Source organism: Argopecten irradians, chromosome 12, assembly GCF_041381155.1.
Source record: "Argopecten irradians isolate NY chromosome 12, Ai_NY, whole genome shotgun sequence".
Classification (NCBI taxonomy): domain Eukaryota; kingdom Metazoa; phylum Mollusca; class Bivalvia; order Pectinida; family Pectinidae; genus Argopecten; species Argopecten irradians.
The window spans coordinates 17,568,054-17,587,942 of record NC_091145.1 but is presented as its reverse complement, the minus strand read 5'-3'; the positions used below and the strand labels follow the sequence as shown (position 1 = coordinate 17,587,942).

Below are 19,889 nucleotides of genomic sequence, written 5' to 3'. Positions count from 1 at the left end.
CCGTCACAGATTACTATCTGCATCTTTTAAAATGGTTTCAAAATGCTACACTGTCATAAAGTTTCGGTTTTAAAGTTGAAGTACTAAAACAGAAGTTTTGATTTAATAAATATAGACACTAAAAGTGACAAACGATTGCAAAAGAAAGTTACTTTAAGACTGAATCCTCACATAGGTAACCTAAAGACCCAAGTAATAAAGTAAAAGAGTATCAAATTTCAATTCAGACATTGAATCAAATAAATTATATTCTTTCGCTTTATCTCATTTTGAACTAGAAACGCCTGAAAATATTTCACAAATACTAGAATATAGGATGGCACTTTCAATAGCCGTCGTGCATGTTCTCCAGGAATTCAATAGTCCATTGAGATTCTGTCAAAACGTATTGGCACAAAACGACCGTGAGGTGATTTACAGATTCAGCGCCACTGTAGCAAGTTTATAAAAAAAAGTTTAATTACACTGTAGTTTGTTTACTTTGATCTGAGACATATCATATTGTCATTAATTTTCGCGGTCTCAAATTCGCGATTTTTATTTAAAACGAAAAAAAATGAATTTGAACAAATTATTAGTAATTACATGGACTTAATTTTTGCGGCCAAAGCAATATCTGTAAAACTGCGAAAATATTCATTCGTGTATTATTATGTGTACTTAACACATTGTTTACATGATTGAGCAATTGTACATAATCTCCATTATCAACGATGATTATATTTATACAAAGATAAATACTAAAAGGTAAATTACATCATAATCGATCCCTAATCTCGATATTTAAAAGTAACTTTGATTTCCATGTAGATTGATGTCTATTAGCTATAAATACTGGTTAAAAATGATTTACAGATGAAGTTTTTAATCATTATATTCCACCACCGTTTACGTAAGTCAATTCCCTGTATCTTATGCAAGTGTTATGGGTGTTTAGCAGCATAGAAAGTTATGTTAATAATTGAATCCTATATAGAGCGTAGGGTCTGGCGGTCGTTAAAACACAGGACAATTATTCGTAAGTTATCGTTTAATTCGGCACAAAACCATGCTCTATTTAAAGGACACGGTCATGCTTTTACGCCAGAAAGTGTAACATTTAATGGCATACAGGTGTTTTTGCAAATAATTGAAATTGTTTTTTTTTTCTTTAATTAGCCGGTAATACTCTGGTTAATAGTTCAGAAGTGGGTCTTATTAGTTAAACGTCCTATTAACCGTCGGGGTAATGTCAGGACATGCCAGGTTTGTTGGTGGTGGAAAGCCGGAGTACCCGGAGAAAAACCACCGAATTATACGATCAGTACCTGGCAACTGGCCAACATGGGATTCAAATTCGCGACAAAGAGAAAGAGGGCTTGTGGTTTATGTCGAGACATTTTTAAAACCACTCAGCCACCGCGACCGGTTATTTCAGAAGAGAACTACTACTGAAGACATAATCAAACGGTACTATTGCTTTAAACGTCATTCTCGTGAAAAAGTTTGGTACCATTACATAATACTCCCGATCCAAAACATGTATATAGGTATCAAAAGTCATTTTTTAAATGTAGGTCAAGGTCATTCACGCGGACAAGGACGTGAACAATCAAGGTAACCTAAATAATCCTTCTAGTCCTAAAGATGAACAGAGGTCACATAATTCATAACTTTTGAAAAAAGGTCAAGGTCATTCACATGAACAATGATGTGAACAAGGTAGGTACCATTAATAATCCTTCTGATCCAAAAGATAAACAGAGGTCACTTGACAAGATAAACAGAGGTCACTTGACAAGATAAACAGAGGTCACTTGATTTAAAAATCCAAAAGATAAACAGAGGTCACTTGACAAGATAAACAGAGGTCACTTGACAAGATAAACAGAGGTCACTTGATTTAAAAATAATAATTTGGTTAGCTAGCAGAAACATGACCTGTTGTCATGAGTGACGAAGAAAGTTGCTGGTTATCATCATTAAAATAAGATAACGCAACACAAAATAGAATAAAAATATTTTTATTGTGCGACAAATATATTTTCAAATAAAGTATTGCATAAGAATATATATATCATACCCTGTAAAAAGTGTACAGGATAAAAATGTTGTAGACATCAATGACAGTACCATGAGACACGCCACCAGGTGGAGAAAGTGAAGGTGTAAATTTAGGTATACCAAAATCTGAGATTTTTCTTTTAAATTCTAAATACATATCATAAAACTAAATGCCAAATTTCAAATACATTCAATGAATTTGTCAAAAAATAACCAACATTTTATATCAGCTTTAGAGCTAAAGGCACTTGAATATGTAAGATGGAATCTTGCGACAGGTCCCAGCAGCTGAAACTGTTACTGTTTGGAATGATTTATAATTGTGATCACTTCTTGGAATGTACATCATAATCAACAACAAATATATACATACATATACATATTGAACAAATATATACATAACAATTCAAACAGTTGATATGCCTATGTATTTTCACACGTTCTACTGAAAAGCCAAACTTCACTAAATCGCTGTATCCAAAACAATAGTAGAACTAACAAAGACTTTGAATATGGTGGTATTAAAAAACAATATCAAGATGTCAAAAATTGACAAAAGCATACTCATACAAATTTAGCAGAAAAACCGCCACTAGGAAAAGTTCTGAAGTACACAACAAATATCACATTTCTGGATTTCTACACACATCTCCTACAGTACAGGTGGTTAGGGTTAAGCAAGGGGAAGTAAAACTGATACCTCTGAAGACAGACAAGGGAGCAAGATCATTATAAAACCAGGATTTTCAATGTTTTGGAATTTATTTCTTGGGCATATTCTGTTAGATTACTAGAGTGTTGCCATGACAACATGATAGTAAGTGAAAGACACAACAAAATTGATCATAGATGTGATAGTGAATGAAAGTTCCTTATTTACCCCTGAAATTTCATAATGAACTGTTCCAGCCTTTGATTGGAAGAGTTTAAATATATCTTCAGGGGTGAATGAGTTAAAGGAGGTAACATGTTAACGGGTTGTCACACAACCCAGTATGTACTTTATAAGGAATTAGTAGTATGTACTTTATAAGGAATTAGTATCACACAACAGATTAATGTGGAACAATACACTTCTAATAAAACTATTTATCACTCTCTCACACACATATCTACTGCAGAGAATTATTACAGGTTACCTGTCAAAGATATTAAATCAAATCATTCCGTCATAATAATGTGGTTTGACAAAATTGTTTTCATAAATATACAAAAACAGGTTTTGGTTTTGTGTCTTGGTTTATATTTTGATGATTGCCACAAAAATTGAGGAACAAGCAATGAAAATCCAACAAAGAGTACTCATAATCGTTTCAAATTCCACACATTGACTTGCGACAGCTATACATTTTCTTCACAATACAATTCCCAGGCTAATCTTTAGCAGTATATCTTTGATTTTCATTTTTACATTTGAAGCCATATGTCATTATGATTATTGAGCTTCTTCTCAAAAGTAGAATGTTCTGTCAGCCAGCCATTTATATATACTGCCTTAACAAATAATGAAGAATTCTAACCAAACTGGCAAAGCTTTTACCAATACACATCCCCTATCTGAGTGAGAAAATGTGGAAATTCAAAACATTAAAGACAAAATCACATAATATGTAGTACAAAAATTCCAGCAAAATAAACGAAAACATTTTTTCTGTGATACCAGTATGTAGTACAATTTAGAGAGTTTACAAATCTTCAATTTCTCATTAACTTTTTAGTTAGTTATGGGAACTAGAAATTGCACATAATCTGACCCTATACTCACAGCATAATTACATTTGGTAACTTTGAAATGAAATGGCAAATGAACAGAAAGTGTACCAGAATTTCTCTGTTACACTTTACCTTAAAACATCTGCTGGTGAAATCACCGAAACACAGAATGCTTTAGTAACACTGGATTGAGTATTAGAACTGAACTTGTTTTGTCCACATTGATTTTTTTTTTATTGATTTTCTGTCCATCCACTGGATTTATTCAAACCAATCCTCCATTCCTTATTGATTGGTCAACTAGTTGGACAGTCCGGTGATTTTAAATGTCCATGCCCAGAGACATGGCATCTCGTTGAATGGTATAGGCGGTATATTGATGGTCATTCCTGTCGCCCCCGCGCTGGTAAAGGTCAGGTTACCAGGGTAACCAAGCAGACTGACATTCGTGGCTGAAGTGGCTGCTGGAGCGCCGAGCTTCAGGACACCTGAGTCTGGCCACTGTAGGGCCACAGCATAGACAGCCGTGCCGGCAGGGAACTTCTTCATGGTGTACCTAGGGGAAGTAACTCTGTTTGTCACTACATGCTCAATTCATACATCGGTACAAGTGAAGTCAGATCTTTTTCTATTTATCAATCAATACAATCACAAAGAAATACTGATTTTTACAGATTTTAATATTTTTGTAGTATAAGAATGAGAATGCTTTAAAAGATTATATTTGGAAGTTTCATTGTTCAATTGCTATACAAATGTGTATGAGAGACAGTTATTTTATCGTGATTTACAATCAGAAAATAACACATTTTCCGTAAGAAATATTTCATGACATTCACTTTTCCGTTTGTAATGATTGTTTTACTTACCAAATGTCTGAGGTGACGGTGTCGTTTTGGTGAGACCAGGGACGAGTGCCATATATTCCCTCTCCGTTCACCTTCAGCCATGAACCCATCTGTCGCAGACGTTCCTCAAAGATCGGTATGATTCTTCCATCTTTGGTTGGGCCAACGTTCATCAGCATGTTACCGCCACAGCTAAAACAGGCAGAGGAGAGGAAAATCACCAGAATGGTACATATCACAAGTGTATATATTATAGCGATATGGTTTTGGACCTTTTTGGTGAATATCTTTAGACAAATTCATACGCGACTGGTTAGAATTTATATTTGTTGAAGCTGAAGAGTATAGTCACTGAAAAATCACATTATACCCATACACGGGTTGTGACGCCACAAGAATTCCTGAAGTACTCAGAGAAGGCAGGACAAAAAGACAGGAGTTCCCTCCCTTTTCAGTTTTTCAACCATTGCACTATCTCTTGTAATTCTTGATACATTTGCAAGATAATCGATAGCTCTATTCTTATCTACATGTACACACATTAATCTTTTATGCTTAGTAGTATACAAATACATCTGTACATTGGTATCCATTATGTGCTATACTGCAGACATGTAGGAATTTTCTGATTATTTACCTGACTGTGCCGACAAAAGTCTTGAGCAGTTCCTCCATTGTCAGGAAATCCTGGAGCCTTGCGTTACGTCTGAATCCCCAGGAGTACTTGTCGATTGTCATAGCATTTTCCCATTTGTGTTTCTGCAGAACACCTACAAGAGAAATTTTCTATTTAAATAGAGAGCACTGATTTCATATTTACATTTGATTTACAAGGAAAGGCCATTCAAAGAGACTGAAACATAGATTATGTACATTGTATATTCAGTCAAACCTGACTATAAAGACCACCCAATGAACAAGGAAAAAGTGGTCTTTATAGCTAAGTGGTCTTTATACACAGGCCTGAGAAAATGTTGCAGGTGGTCTCCATGCAGCAGTGGTTGCTGAGACATGTTTCACTGTAGCATTGAAACAAAATTCTTGTGTAACTTTATTTCTTAACAGTCAAAATATTTTGTCTGCTAGCATCATTAAACTTGTATTGAATCAAAACCTCCATATTGATATCATTACCTGGGTTGAACCTATACTCCACAAGTATAAAATCCACCATGATGACAAGAAATGCCGCTGCCCCATCGGTCATTCACGACCACAGTATCCTTCACTGGGCTGTAACAGTCACACAAGTTTTATTATTACACACCTTAAAGTTTGGGTTTGAATTTCAACAAACTTTACTGCAAACAGCAACAGTACTGTGATTCTTTGCCATTTAAACAAATAGTTATTTAATAACATTTCAAGTTCTTAAACAGATACAAATTAAGGAAATTAATGGCATAAAATACAATGAATGTGGTAATGTTTTTACAAAGCATGAGGTTTTCTACAGATACTGAGATAATGCAAATATCACAGTTACAGTAAATACGAATGTATAGATATCTTGAATGAGTAATGGTTCAACTCTGGTCTCATGGAGCATGATGCAAAGGTCCTGCTGAGTAGATCAAAATAGAGTTATCTCCCCTTGAATATCTTATCGACCAAATGTTGATAAAATCATTCAGATGTAGGATCTAGTTGTTATGTAAGACAGTGTGCTACGTCTTCAATACTATAAAATAAAGTCAGCTGAGGAAATTATGTGGACTGTTGAAAAGGCAAATAATCAGAAAATAGTTATCTCCCCTTCATAACAGAGTTATCTTCCCTTGGATATCTTAGCATCTAAAAGATGAAGATAAGTCAGATGTAGGATTTGGTTGTTGTACCTCTCATTGTACAGCCAACTGAGGAAGTTTGTGGACTGCCAGTAGGTGTCCGGTGCAGCATCTCCATCTGACCAAACAACTTCTGGTTTGTAGGCTTTAACGATCTCAAACAGCTCGGGCAGGGTCTTACTCTGTAATGTTGACAACATATGTGTTATATCTAATCACTGACTTAATATGTCCTCATATTACGTCATGTATTATTTCTGCCAGTAGTAGTACTTCACCAACTACTGGTATGAGTTTGTCTATGTTGCATTATATTAATTCTTCCAAGGTCTTTTTGTGTGACAAAAGTAGGATCGTACAAATTGAAAATTGTAATTCTGGTAATCTTTTAATCCTGAAAGTGTAATTGCCATCTTATTCTCAAATGTGAGATAGATTTGTCCACACCAACCTCAGTGACGAAATGAAATACAATTGTGCAGCTCTTTCAACCCGTCACACAAAGGTGCAGAGAATATAGAGGTAATACAAGTACTGTAATAGGTGAATATGCTGACCACCACTAACTACAATGATAGCATTAGTCTGTTACTCTTAAGATTATATTTTATATATTTAAGCAAAGCAAACTTAACATTATTTTCAATGCCACAATTTTCTGTTAGCGCAATGAAGCAATACACACACAAAAAATCTGAAACTATATAGCCCACATCCTGATGGACCTCCAAACTATAGAAATGGGGAAAATACCCAAAATCCCAACAAACACTTGGTGACACAGCTGTTCACACACATATATTACAGGCAAAAAGTAAACATGTTTTTCCTACTGGAAAAGATAAGTAACCATACACTGGTTTGACATCTCTTAACTTTCCTTTAAATCTCCTGATAGCATGGAAAGAACTTAATGGTAAACATCCATTTGATGAATATATATATGTTATCAATAAAACAATAAAATCTTGTAGAAATCAAAATCCATCACCTTGTCCATCACAACTAACCAACAAACTTGAGGACTAAAATTCAACGTTGAAACTTTCCAATAAATTCAGATAACCAAAAAAAAAAAAGATAATTCGGCAAAAGCAGAGAAGAAGCGACCAGGCATACACAGAATGCAGAGAATTAACAAACTGTTAATGTCAGTCTTTGTGACATTTTGTGATTTTTGTCCATTTCTTTCTCCAGAGAAGGTCCCTTTCTCCTCAATCAAATCCACGTTTGTGTCCTGCAAGGATATTTCCTTCTCCAAACAGACAGCCTCATTTCCTAGATCACTTATCTCTGATGATCTTTTCATCATGGGATAAAAAATCCAATCTTTCTTCCTTTAGATTCTTTCCACAGATGACGTTTAATGTGAAAACAAAATATCTACACAGCGTGATGTATAAACAATCTGCTTCAGACACTCAGAGCTGAACCATTACTCCTTCTATGATATTGGAACTCTTCTGTGTCCAGGTAACTATGGCAACCGTACCTTTCGTTGTAGAGCCATGAGAGGTATTTAGTAGAGCTCCAGTAGGTATCGGGTGCCTCCCAGTCGCCGTCGGACCAGACAACCTCTGGTTTGTACTTCTCAACAATTTCATACAACTCGGGCAGGTTCTTGTTCTAATGAACCAATAACATTAAGCTCTTATTCTTAACGAACACAATAAAGTCTTAAAGAGAATCTTTCATTAGAAGTAGCGTGAGAATTTCATCAAGGAAATAATTTTGGATGATAAAATTTCTACCGATAAAAACTTTAAAACCTATATATGGTGGCTTATTTTTTCTGCAGTTAAGATTAAAGTGATTTGAGCACCAAACATGAAAATGTGAGAAGTGTCATAAAACTGTGCCATAAAGTGCAACCTGCATACATATCATGCAATAAAAGCAGCATAAATGAACTGTTGAAGTGATCTGATAAAACCAGAATGTGTATGATTGTCAAATTGTGTATGGTAAATTGTTAATCTTCGCAGCGACATGTAGTAAATGGACAGCAAGATCAAACCCACACATGTACTTATGTACCAGACTTTTCTTCCAAAATGATGACAGCAACGTTAACATTACCAAATTTTATTTTCATAAATGAACTAGATTTATTAGTATACAAATTGTATACATGTTACACACTTATTCCACTGAATATCTTATCACAGTTAGCAAAGCCAATGATTCTATCATTATTATTAATTATTATTATTATGAAACAGTCTTTGTGTTAACTGAATTTTTATTATTCAAATAACCACAGCCTATATATACAATCACAGAGATCTTTAAAGTGTAAATCATTTCCTAGTGACAGTTCAGGTGCAGAAAGACTTCAGATGTTTTTGGTATGTGACAGTGCATACATGATGCTATTGTGGGTGACTTTTAACAAGCTTAAGAGTAAGTATATTAGATTAATAAAGATATTCTTACCTGGACAAATCTATTGGTAGTGAAGTTGTTAGCTTTGTCCTGGAGGTAGAGAGGGTGAAACCACTCAAACATGGAGTGGTATAGTCCAAACTTGATGTCTGTATTGCTACGGATAGCTGTGGCTAGTTCTCCTAGAAATGTAAATTACGTAATACATCATGCATGTAGCAAGTTAAATATTTGAAAGGATTAACAGAATCAGCCGTAAATAAGGAAGTATTATATAATTTATATTATACATGTTTACCCTCAAAAGTAGTTTCACTAGCCCTCATATCAGATTAAGACATTTTCTTTTTATCACTTACATTTTATTGATTTTCATCAAAACATGACATTACAAACATAAAAGACACAATTTATCATTTCATAGTTGCATGATTTAGTGTTACCACTTAAAGTGCACACTGACTCACTAAAGATATGATGTAAATGACAAGGCAATCTTTACTATGGAAGTTTGAAACATCTGTGGTATTAAAAAGCATGTAATTATAAAAGGTGTATTATTCTAAATTATGAATACGTGGTATGTTACCATTTATCACTATACCACCTTTTGATGAAGATACCACATTACAAGATTAAGCCAATCATAAAACTAGAAGCAAATAAGCAATTTTGACACCAAAAATGTACAGATAAATATTGTTTAATTTTGAAACCCGAACTCAAGGTGCAAGATTTAGACATTTTGATAGAGATGTACAATTATACAGATAGCTGCGGTGGTGTAGCTCTGGACAACGGATGGAAGATTTCTGACAGATGGTCGCCATCGTCGTCAAAATGGAGTGACAGTATGCATATGGTATGATTATTTGTTCTACATATAGATACACAGTATGCATATGGTATGATTATTTGTTCTACATATAGATACAAAAAAATAGCTGTCTTTAAGAATATATGTGAAAGTTTGGTTTAGTGAGAAATGATACCAGCAAAATTCAAATGACAAATTTAAGTTGACTTTTCATCAACTTTGAATTATAGAACAGTTCTAGAGGAATACAGAACATACATGTTCAGAAAATGTCTGTTTTACTACGAGACATCACAAGGCTTACCAACAAGGTCCCTGTTTGGTCCAGTGGCTTTGGAGTTCCAGTTGAAGGAATATTTAGACGGCCAGTTGGTGAATCCTTCATGGTGTTTACTGGTCAACACAACATACCTAAAACAACAATAAAATACATTATTAGGATATCTGTCACCATTCCACAAACCACCATATGATTAAGAATATCTTTTTAATGATCATCAGATATATTCAAAGCCATTTATATTTTCTTCAAAAAATTAACTTACTCTAGCTAGATCTTCACAAATCAATATATGTATACATATGTACATACATAAACATATATCAGTATATATATTCTACACATGTATATCTTTTCAAAAAATTTTGCCATTGACAAAGTTATCGGTATAATCAAATTGATTATATTTAAAAAAAAAATTTAAAAAAAAACACACACATTATGAATCCCTTGCCAATACCCTTTATGTGCTATATATGTATACAGTACACAGAAAGTTGAACAAAATTTATATCACAACATTTCAATGATTTATTATTTATTCACAGCATACAAATTATGTATAATGTGTATCAATTTTAAAGATTAATTATAGCTTCAATGTCTTACCACTACAATCTTATAAAAGCAACATTATGCTTGGAGAATATAATAGAAGATAAAGAGCCAATGCGAGGCAATAAAGAGTTGTGTAGTTCTTATCAACATATTACAAAATTCATGGATTATGTTAGATATGCAATTGTTTGCACTGATGATAAAACGATGCAGTCGCTAACATGTACATGCATATCTATTTACATGTATGTACATGCAGATGAGTAATGATGAGGAATTACGATATGTACTACATGGATATACAATGTACCAAAAATTACTGAAGAAACTAACACTGCAAACAGACTTAATTATCTGACATTTTCGAATTTCCCTACTGGATTTCATTTGAGTTTTCTTTGCCAGGTATATAGAATATTAGATGCCTATAAAATATAGATGACAGTTCTGCATTGATTTTCAAGTTGACTATTTTTAAATCGATCATATTACAACTGATAACGCAAAGAAAACATGCACAATAGACCTCAGTACATGCATGATTAAATTAATACTATGGTTATGCAAGTTTTTCACGCCTGGGTGCACGTGATCGCAAAGCATTTTACCTGGCCCCAGACGCCTCGAATATCTCTGCCCATTCGTTTGCGTTAAAGAACTCGGTAGTGAACTGTGAGGCGAAGTCAGCATAGGTAAAGTCAGGTCTGTAATTTTCTTTCATAAACTGAACAATGCCAGGAAGAGGCATGCCTTTCCAGTTCCACCAAAACCATTCCGATGAAAAACTTGGCACCGAGAAAACTCCCCAGTGAATGAAGATTCCTAGTTTGACATCATCGTACCAGCCTGGAATAGGTCGAGTGTCAAGTGACTCCCATGTTGGTTCGTATTTCAGACAATAAGACGATGAAAACAATGCCAGGACAATTAACACAAACAACCGACCGTCCGCCATGTTGTCTGTTTACACAATACGGTCACATGATCACGCAGTCATATGATCGATACACCGCACCCCAAAGATTCACGCAGTTGACATGCGATGGCGATGGTCGCAATTATTTTCCAAAAGTCATGTTTCGTATTTCGTGTCAAAACCACGTGCTTTCAAAGAAACACATAGCTTAGGCCTATTTGTTTCAGGAATACAACGGAATTAATAGATGTCTGAAAAAAATAAAAACGGTACGTATTTGCCGGAAAATATTCCAAGAATTAAAAGTTCAGTTTTATATTGTTTTGTGAATGTCCCAAGCTTCTTTTTAAACACAACACATACATAAGCTTATGATTTAGCTGTTGAACATATAAATCGAAATAGCTAAATCAGAAAAATCTAAATCCATTTCACTGAATCATACATTAGTATATATATGTTTTCTGGTCCATGATACCATGCAGATATTATAAATAGTCCGGAATACATGCTTGCAATCCGCGGCATTTCGCATATGTCCAAAAATCACGCACCTTTCAAGAAACGCATAATTTATATGCTTCAGATCTTCATCAGAATTATTTGATATTTGAAAAATTAACAAATAAATAAACAGAGAAAAAAAAAACGGTAAAAATATTCAAAGAAAGATAAGTTCCGTTTTTATTGTTTTGCAAATGTCGCCAGTTTCTTTTAAAACATGACATGTGCTTACATTTAGCTGTTCAACATAGAATTCGAATATTTATTAATCATAAATAATTAAACAAGGAGTCGCAAAATCCAAATATATCAAGGTCAAAGTAACAATTATGCAAGTATAATTTTAACTTTATTGTTAAACTGATAAAAAATTGACAGCAGGTAACAAAAAGAATCTTTTATTTGATATTTTTTTCTAGTTTCCATGATAACAGAAAAAAAATTAAAAAAAGTTCCGCAACAGCAAATATATACAGAATGCTTCATGGAGCTGCGTTGAACGGTTTTGGAGTTAGAGCCCGGAAAAAGTTTCTATGGTAACAAAAAAATATCTAACATAGAAGGTCCACAATAGCAAAAGGCACAACTAGGGCACTTGTCTGTTGTATTCAGAAAGTTTCATGGAGTTACGGTTAACGGTTTTGGAGTTATAGTCCGGAAACAAAAGGAAACAGTATTTTTGACTAAGTTTCCGTGGTAATAAGAAAAAAAAATCAAAATGGAAGGTCCGCAATAGGGCGCTTGTCTGATGTCTACAGAAAGTTTCAAGAAGTTGTGTTAAACGGTTTTTGAGTTATAGTCCGGAAAAGAATTTCGCGGGCCTAAGATATTTATCGATATGATCGATTGTTTTCTTATAAATTTTCACATCACATGCTTCAGCAGAAGCATACTTTTTATCACTACTATAGATGGTCTAGAACGAATAATCATACCCTGCCTCCACTCCGTTCCCGTTGACGACGACCATCTGTCAGAAATCTTTCGTCCGTCGTTCAGAGCTACGTCATCGCAACTATAGATGGTCGAGTAGGTAATTGTTATACAGATCTACGTGTACGAAAGAGACGTCAGTATACCACAAGGAAGCTGAACGACCATAAACTTGCATCATTAGATCAGCATCGTTAAGTGATAAGTTTACATCTTGGTATTTTCAGACGATATGTGATCTTGCAATTTTGTGTCATCGCCACCATTGTGATCACATATCTCTTAATGATGACAATCTTCATTTTCACAGCTAATTGTCGAATAACCATATTTGCTGATACGTACAGCGAAGAATTTCTCGAGATTGTTCTTGGTGCAGACTCCTCTTCGACACCTTCGATCACTTGCGGTTTCTCCAAACACGACACACACAAATTAGTTTGTAATAAACTTTCCAAGCTTGACTTAATTCGATAAACTATTATGTCTTCATGTGGTCGAGGGGCGATTGATTTATTAATTTGACACATTGCTGCATCACTGAATGCAAATACGCTTTCCACGGAAAGATATAATAATATTGAAATTCAACATCGCATTGGAAGAACATTAAGCGTGGCACAACATTCTGATCTATGTAGAGCATATACATCGAGGTATAATAGACTGCAAACAGCCCAAACACCAAAGATTTGTTTGTTTGTTTGATTTATTAACGTCCTATTAACAGCTATGGTCATGTAAGGACGGCCTCCCATGTATGCGGTGTGTTGCATGTGCGACTGCGGTATATTCATGTTGTGTCTTCTTGTATAGTGGAACTGTTGCCCTTTCCATAGTGCTATAACAATGAAGCATGCCGCCAAAGACACCAAGCAACACACCCCACCCAGTCACATTATATTGACAACGGGCGAACCAGTCGTCCCATTCCCTGTATGCTGAACGTTAAGCAGGAGCAGAAACTACCACTTTTATAGACTTTGGTGTGTCTCGTGCCAGTGGACAGAACCCAGAGCCTTCCTCACAGGGGAGAACGCTCCAAACACCAAAGAGCTTGCCACACCGAGAGCACTTCTTGTACGTAGGACAAACTTTAAACGATCACCAGCAGCGAAATGATCAGAAGTAATGTGAGTATCATGGAGCACAATTTATACGTATTATTGAGGCCTTCGACAACAAAAACTCAAAAGATTAAGTCTTTTAAAGCCACACTTCTTTTCTTAAGAACAATACTAACATAAGTAAATATATATCGATGATCTAAGACGAGGTTACAATATCAAACAAATGCAAGATTCCTGCGCAATCTAATTCGCTTGTTTGCCGTCTAGCGCAGTGATAGTCAACCAACTCGCGGTAATTAGGACGATGGCGAAAAACATAAGATGTTTGTTTGATTATTTTAACGTCCTATTAACAGTCAGGGTCATGTTAGGACGACCTCCCATGTAAGCAGTGTGTAGCGCGTATGTTGTGCGAGGTGCGTGTTTTGGAAGACTGCGGTATATTGAAAACATAAGACGACAGCATCTTCGGCATCTCTTGATTTACCAAGCGTCGTTCTCTTGGATGGTTGTTGACATCTATGAACAAGTACCTCTTCCAAGTTTGGTCTTTCTCATTTTACCTCTATAGTGTTACACGCCTGTAGAATAGTCTATACGTATAACCTTGGCCATCTAACTATTCATTCATATCTCTACGCCCCCCCCTCCTCCTCCCGTAAACGAAGAGTTACACGAACAAGTTAGAAAGCAGCAGCTGCATGACCTTCTTGTAACATAATAAGTAATACAAGAGCGTTAAAAATTAGTATCACATTGGTTCCCGGCGGATAGTGCAAAAACGAATACTTACCATACGATGTCTCATTAATCAATTATGAATAAGATATACGTACTGTGGCGTACATTGTATGCAAGTTGCCAGATAGTATTTCTGGTTCAGGCTGAGGTTGACAGTGGCGGTGTTCATGCAAGATTTTATCACTACGCATCATATATAATTAAACTATTTGTTTGATTTTAAAACACATACACAATGTATTGTGTCATGTACGAAGCTATTGTATTAAAAGCCTGTTTATTTGCTGACCCAGATAAATGGGACCGTCTCTGTTACCTTAAGAAAAAAGATATGTTATGAAATAAGAAATTTACAGATGTTGAAATTTCTATTTTTGGAGCTAAACCAGTGATATCTCTATAACAGTCTAAAGGCTATAGCTATACATCGTCTCATTGTAGTAATGATCATACAATTAAAGTGCTATGCCTGAATGGTCATATATTATGGCCGAGTGACTAGGTAAACATTTTACCTTGCTCCAGATGCCTTGAATATGTTTGCCCATTCGTTTGCATTAAAGAACTCGGTAGTGAACTGTGAGGCGAAGTCGGCGTACGTGAAGTCAGGTCTGTAGTTCTCCTTCATAAAATCCACCACATCTTTCTGTTTAGTTCCCTGCCAGTACCACCAAAACCATTCCGACTTATAACTTGGCACCGAGAATACACCCCAGTGGATGAAAATCCCTAGTTTGACGTCATCGTACCAGCCCGGAAGGGGCCGACTGTCGAGGGATTCCCATGTCGGTTCGTACTTTGTACAGACGCAAAATGGGAGTATAACACACACTAAAAACACAAACAACCTGATGTCCGCCATGTTGTTCGTGTGTAGTCTTTCGTGAAGTCACATGATCAAAGTCATATGATTTTTTAACGTAATTCAGAAGGCCCAAACATTGTTTAACAAACCGTACACTTGTAAACGACCATTTTAGACGAGATTAGGACAATATCGTTGATTTTTTACTTTGATTCTTCACATATTTCCAATGAGACAAGCGTGTCACTGTGTGTATTTATTAAAAAATTACGAGTTCGGTTTACCTAAGACCTGACGATATATGTGCATGTACATACATGGAACTGAAATTGATTAATCACCAATAAGGAAATGAAAGTCAGCCTCGTGGCTTCAATAGTTCCTCGATATAAATTAGTCACTACTATGCTATAAGTAAAGGTTATTGTATGGCATGGAAAAGTGTGCCCAATAAATCACTTGTTACCACAGTTGAGTCCACACTTAATCCCCTTTCATGACCAATCAGGATTACATAGCCATAAAAAGGACTGAATCCGCCCTTTCATGGCCAATCAGGGGTCATGAAAGGGGCTGGACATGTGTGCAGTCAACCATGGTAACAAATGCTGTAAGAGAGGGGAGATAATCATTACTTACCTTGTTCTAATGATTAGGCCAATCAACTAACCAATGCTGACAAATTTTTTAAATAGACAATGCAATAAGGAAATAACATCTATCTAAATAAACATCAAAAGCTTCAAATAATCAATGTTTCATATTACCGAGAATTCCAAATGATACCACAGTATATTTCTAAATGACCTTGTAAAAAGGCTCCTAAATTTTGGACTTTATCATTCTTAAAAAAACTTGTTTGTTTGATTAATTAGCGTCTTATCAACAGCCATGGACATGTAAGGTTTGTTTGTTTGTTTGATTAATTAACGTCCTATCAACAGCTATGGTCATGTAAGGACGGCCTCCCATGTATGCTGTGTATTGCGTGTATGTAGTGCGAGGTGCGTGTTTTGGGAGACTGCGATATATTCGTGTTGTGTCTTCTTGTATAGTGAAACTATTGCCTTTTTTATAGTGCTATATCACAGAAGAATGCCGCCGAAGACACCAAGCAACACATCCCACCTGGTCACATTATACTGACAACGGGCGAACCAGTCGTCCCACTCCTGGTATGCTGAACGCTAAGCAGGATTTGTTTGTTTGATTAATTAGCGTCCTATTAACAGCTATGGTCATGTAAGGACGGCCTCCCATGTATGCGGTGTGTTGCGTGTATGTTGTGCGAGGTGCATGATTTGGGAGACTGCGGTATATTCATGTTGTGTCTTCTTGTATAGTGGAACTGTTGCCCTTTTTATAGTGCTATATCACTGAAGCATGCCGCCGAAGACACCAAGCAACACACCCCACCCGGTCACATTATACTGACAACGGGCGAACCAGTCGTCCCACTCCCTGTATGCTGAGCGCTAAGCAGGAGCAGAAACTACCACTTTTATAGACTTTGGTGTGTCTCGGCCAGGGGACAGAACCCAGAGCCCTCCTCACAGGGGCGAACGCTCAACTCAAGGCCAAAAGTGAGGCGGTGCCAAGGGAGGCATTAGGAAAGATAAAGTCAGTTAGGAAGAAGAGAAAAGATAAGATCCTAAATTTAGTCGCCTTTTACGATCATGCAATAGGGGCAGCAGGTACAATTCTAACGCCCTACCTGCAGGGCAACGCTAAGCAGGAGCAGAAACTACCAATGTTATAAAATTTGGTGTGTCTCGGCCAGGGGACAGAACCCAGAGCCTTCTTCACAGGGGCGAACGCTCAACGCAAGGCCAAAAGTGAGGCGGTGCTTCACTAGTAATATGACTGTTGTAATTTGCTGAAAGGTCATTGTGACGTCTTGACAGAAACAATACAATGATGCCAGAAAATTGATATGACAGGATTTTGAGAACGGCAGGGCAAAATGATGTACTTTGACGTGAGATTCTTCGAAAAGCAGGTTATTTGATAAAAAGGTATCTCAAACCTTTGTTCATTTCATATGGGATTGTATAAAACTTGTAATAAATAGTAAAAAAATGATATTAAAATAAAAACTAATTAAGTATTGTTTCATAAAATCATATGAAATAAGCACTCATTCAAGATACTTAGGATGACTTTGTTTAACGTTCTATCATATCTGAAGTGGTTTAAGACGTCCTCCCATGCATGCTTGTTTGATTAATTAACGTCCTTTTAGTAGTCAGGATCATGTAAGGACGGCCCCAATGTATACGGGGTGTAGTGTGTATGCAGTGCGAGATGTGTTTTGGAAGAAGGCATTATATTCGTGTTGTGTCTTCTTGTATAGTGGAAATCTTGCCCTTTTTACAATCCTATTTTACTGAAGTATGCAGCCGAAGACGCCAAGCAGCACACCCCACATTATAGTGGAGGTCCTGCAGGTAGGGCGTAAGAATTGTACCTGGTGCCCCTATTGCATGCTCGTAAAAGGCGACTTAATTTAGGATATTATCTTTTCTCTTCTTCCTAGCTGACTTTAACTTACCTAATGCCTATCTTCGCACCGCCTCACTTTTGGCCTTGGGTTGAGCGTTCGTCCCTGTGAGGTAGGCTCTGGGTTCTGTCCCCTGGCCGAGACACACCAAAGTGGTAGTCTTTGCTCCTGCTCAGCATACAGGGAGTGGGACGCGGACGACTAGTTCGCCCGTTGTCAGTATGTGAACTTTATTTGACCCGGTCACATTATACTGACAACGGGCGAATCAGTCGTCCCACTCCCTGTTTACTGAGCGCTAAGCAGGGTGGTAGTCTTTGCTCTTGCTTAGCGCTCAGCATACATTTGTTTGTTTGTTTGATTAATTAACGTCCTATTAACAGCTATGGTCATGTAAGGACGGCCTCCCATGTATGCGGTGTGTTGCGTGTATGTTGTGCGAGGTGCGTGTTTCAGGAGACTGCGGTATATTCATGTTGTGTCTTCTTGTATAGTGGAACTTTTGCCCTTTTTATAGTGCTATATCACTGAAGCATGCCGCCGAAGACACCAAGCAACACACCCCACCCGGTCACATTATACTGACAACGGGCGAACCAGTCGTCCCACTCCCTTTTTGCTGAGCGCTAAGCAGGAGCAGAGACTGGGACGACTAGTTCGCCCGTTGTCAGTATGTGACCTTTGTTTGACCCGGTTGCATTACTCTGATAACGGGCGAACCAGTCGTACCACTCCCTGTTTACTGAGGGCTAAGCAGGAGCAGAAACTAGCACTATTATAGACTTTGGTGTGTATCGGCCAGGGGACAGAGCCCAGAGCCTTCCTCACCCGGGTTGGGTGTGTTGCTTGGTGTCCTCGGTGGCATGCTTCAGTGATATAGCACTATAAAAAGGGCAACAGTACTGACAATGGGCTAACCAGTCGGCCCACTCCCAGTCTGCTGGGCGCTAAGCAGGAGCAGAAACTACCACTTTGATAGACTTTGGTGTGTCCTCGGCCAGGGGACAGAACTCAGAGCATATCTCACAGGAGCCAGCGCTCAACTAAAGGCCAAAAGTGAGGTGGTGTCAAGGGAAACAGTTGGGAGAAAATAAGCTAGAAAGAAAGAAAAGATACTAAATTTAGTCGCCTTTTACGATCATGCAATAGGTGCAGCAGGTACCATTCTTACGCCCTACCTTCAGGGCACTCCCGTGTATGCGTGTGTTTTGTTGTGGGAGACTCAAGTGAACAATGCTGTCGGAGGAACCGAGCAACGCATCTGGCCACGTGCTTATTTTATACTAGTTGCAATAATGTAGCTCTGTACGACGGACGAAAACTTTCTGACTGATGGTTATCGGCCTGTCGGGAGCAAAGTGAAAGCAAAGTATGATTATTCGATCTATCTGACATGCTGCTGAAGACACCAAGCAACACACCTTACCCGGTCACATAATACCTACAACGGGCGAAACAGTCTCACTCCCTTTATGCTGAGCTCTAAGCAGGAACAGCAACTACCACTAATATAGACTATGGTGTGAATCGGCCTGGGGAACATAATACAAAACCTTCCTTAGAGGGGCGTTGTTTGTTTGTTTGTTTGATTAATTAACGTCCTATTAACAGCTATGGTCATGTAAGGACGGCCTCCCATGTATGTGGTGTGTTGCGTGTATGTTGTGCGAGGTGCATGTTTTGGGAGACTGCGGTATATTCATGTTGTGTCTTCTTGTATAGTGGAACTGTTGCCCTTTTTATAGTGCTATATCACTGAAGCATGCCGCCGAAGACACCAAGCAACACACCCCACCCGGTCACATTATACTGACAACGGGCGAACCAGTCGTCCCAATCCCTGTATGCTGAACGCTAAGCAGGAGCAGAAACTACCACTTTTATAGACTTTGGTGTGTCTCGGCCAGGGGACACAACCCAGAGCCTTCCTCACAGGGGCGAACGCTCAACTCAAGGCCAAAAGTGAGGCGGTGCCAAGGGAGGCATTAG

At 37.3% G+C, this 19,889-nt stretch overlaps 1 pseudogene; it reads right to left on the bottom strand.

Annotated features, from left to right (window-relative positions):
* Window positions 1-1,987: 1,987 nt before the first annotated feature.
* LOC138304648 (alpha-L-fucosidase-like) lies at window positions 1,988-15,484 on the bottom strand (annotated as a pseudogene).
* Window positions 15,485-19,889: the final 4,405 nt, after the last annotated feature.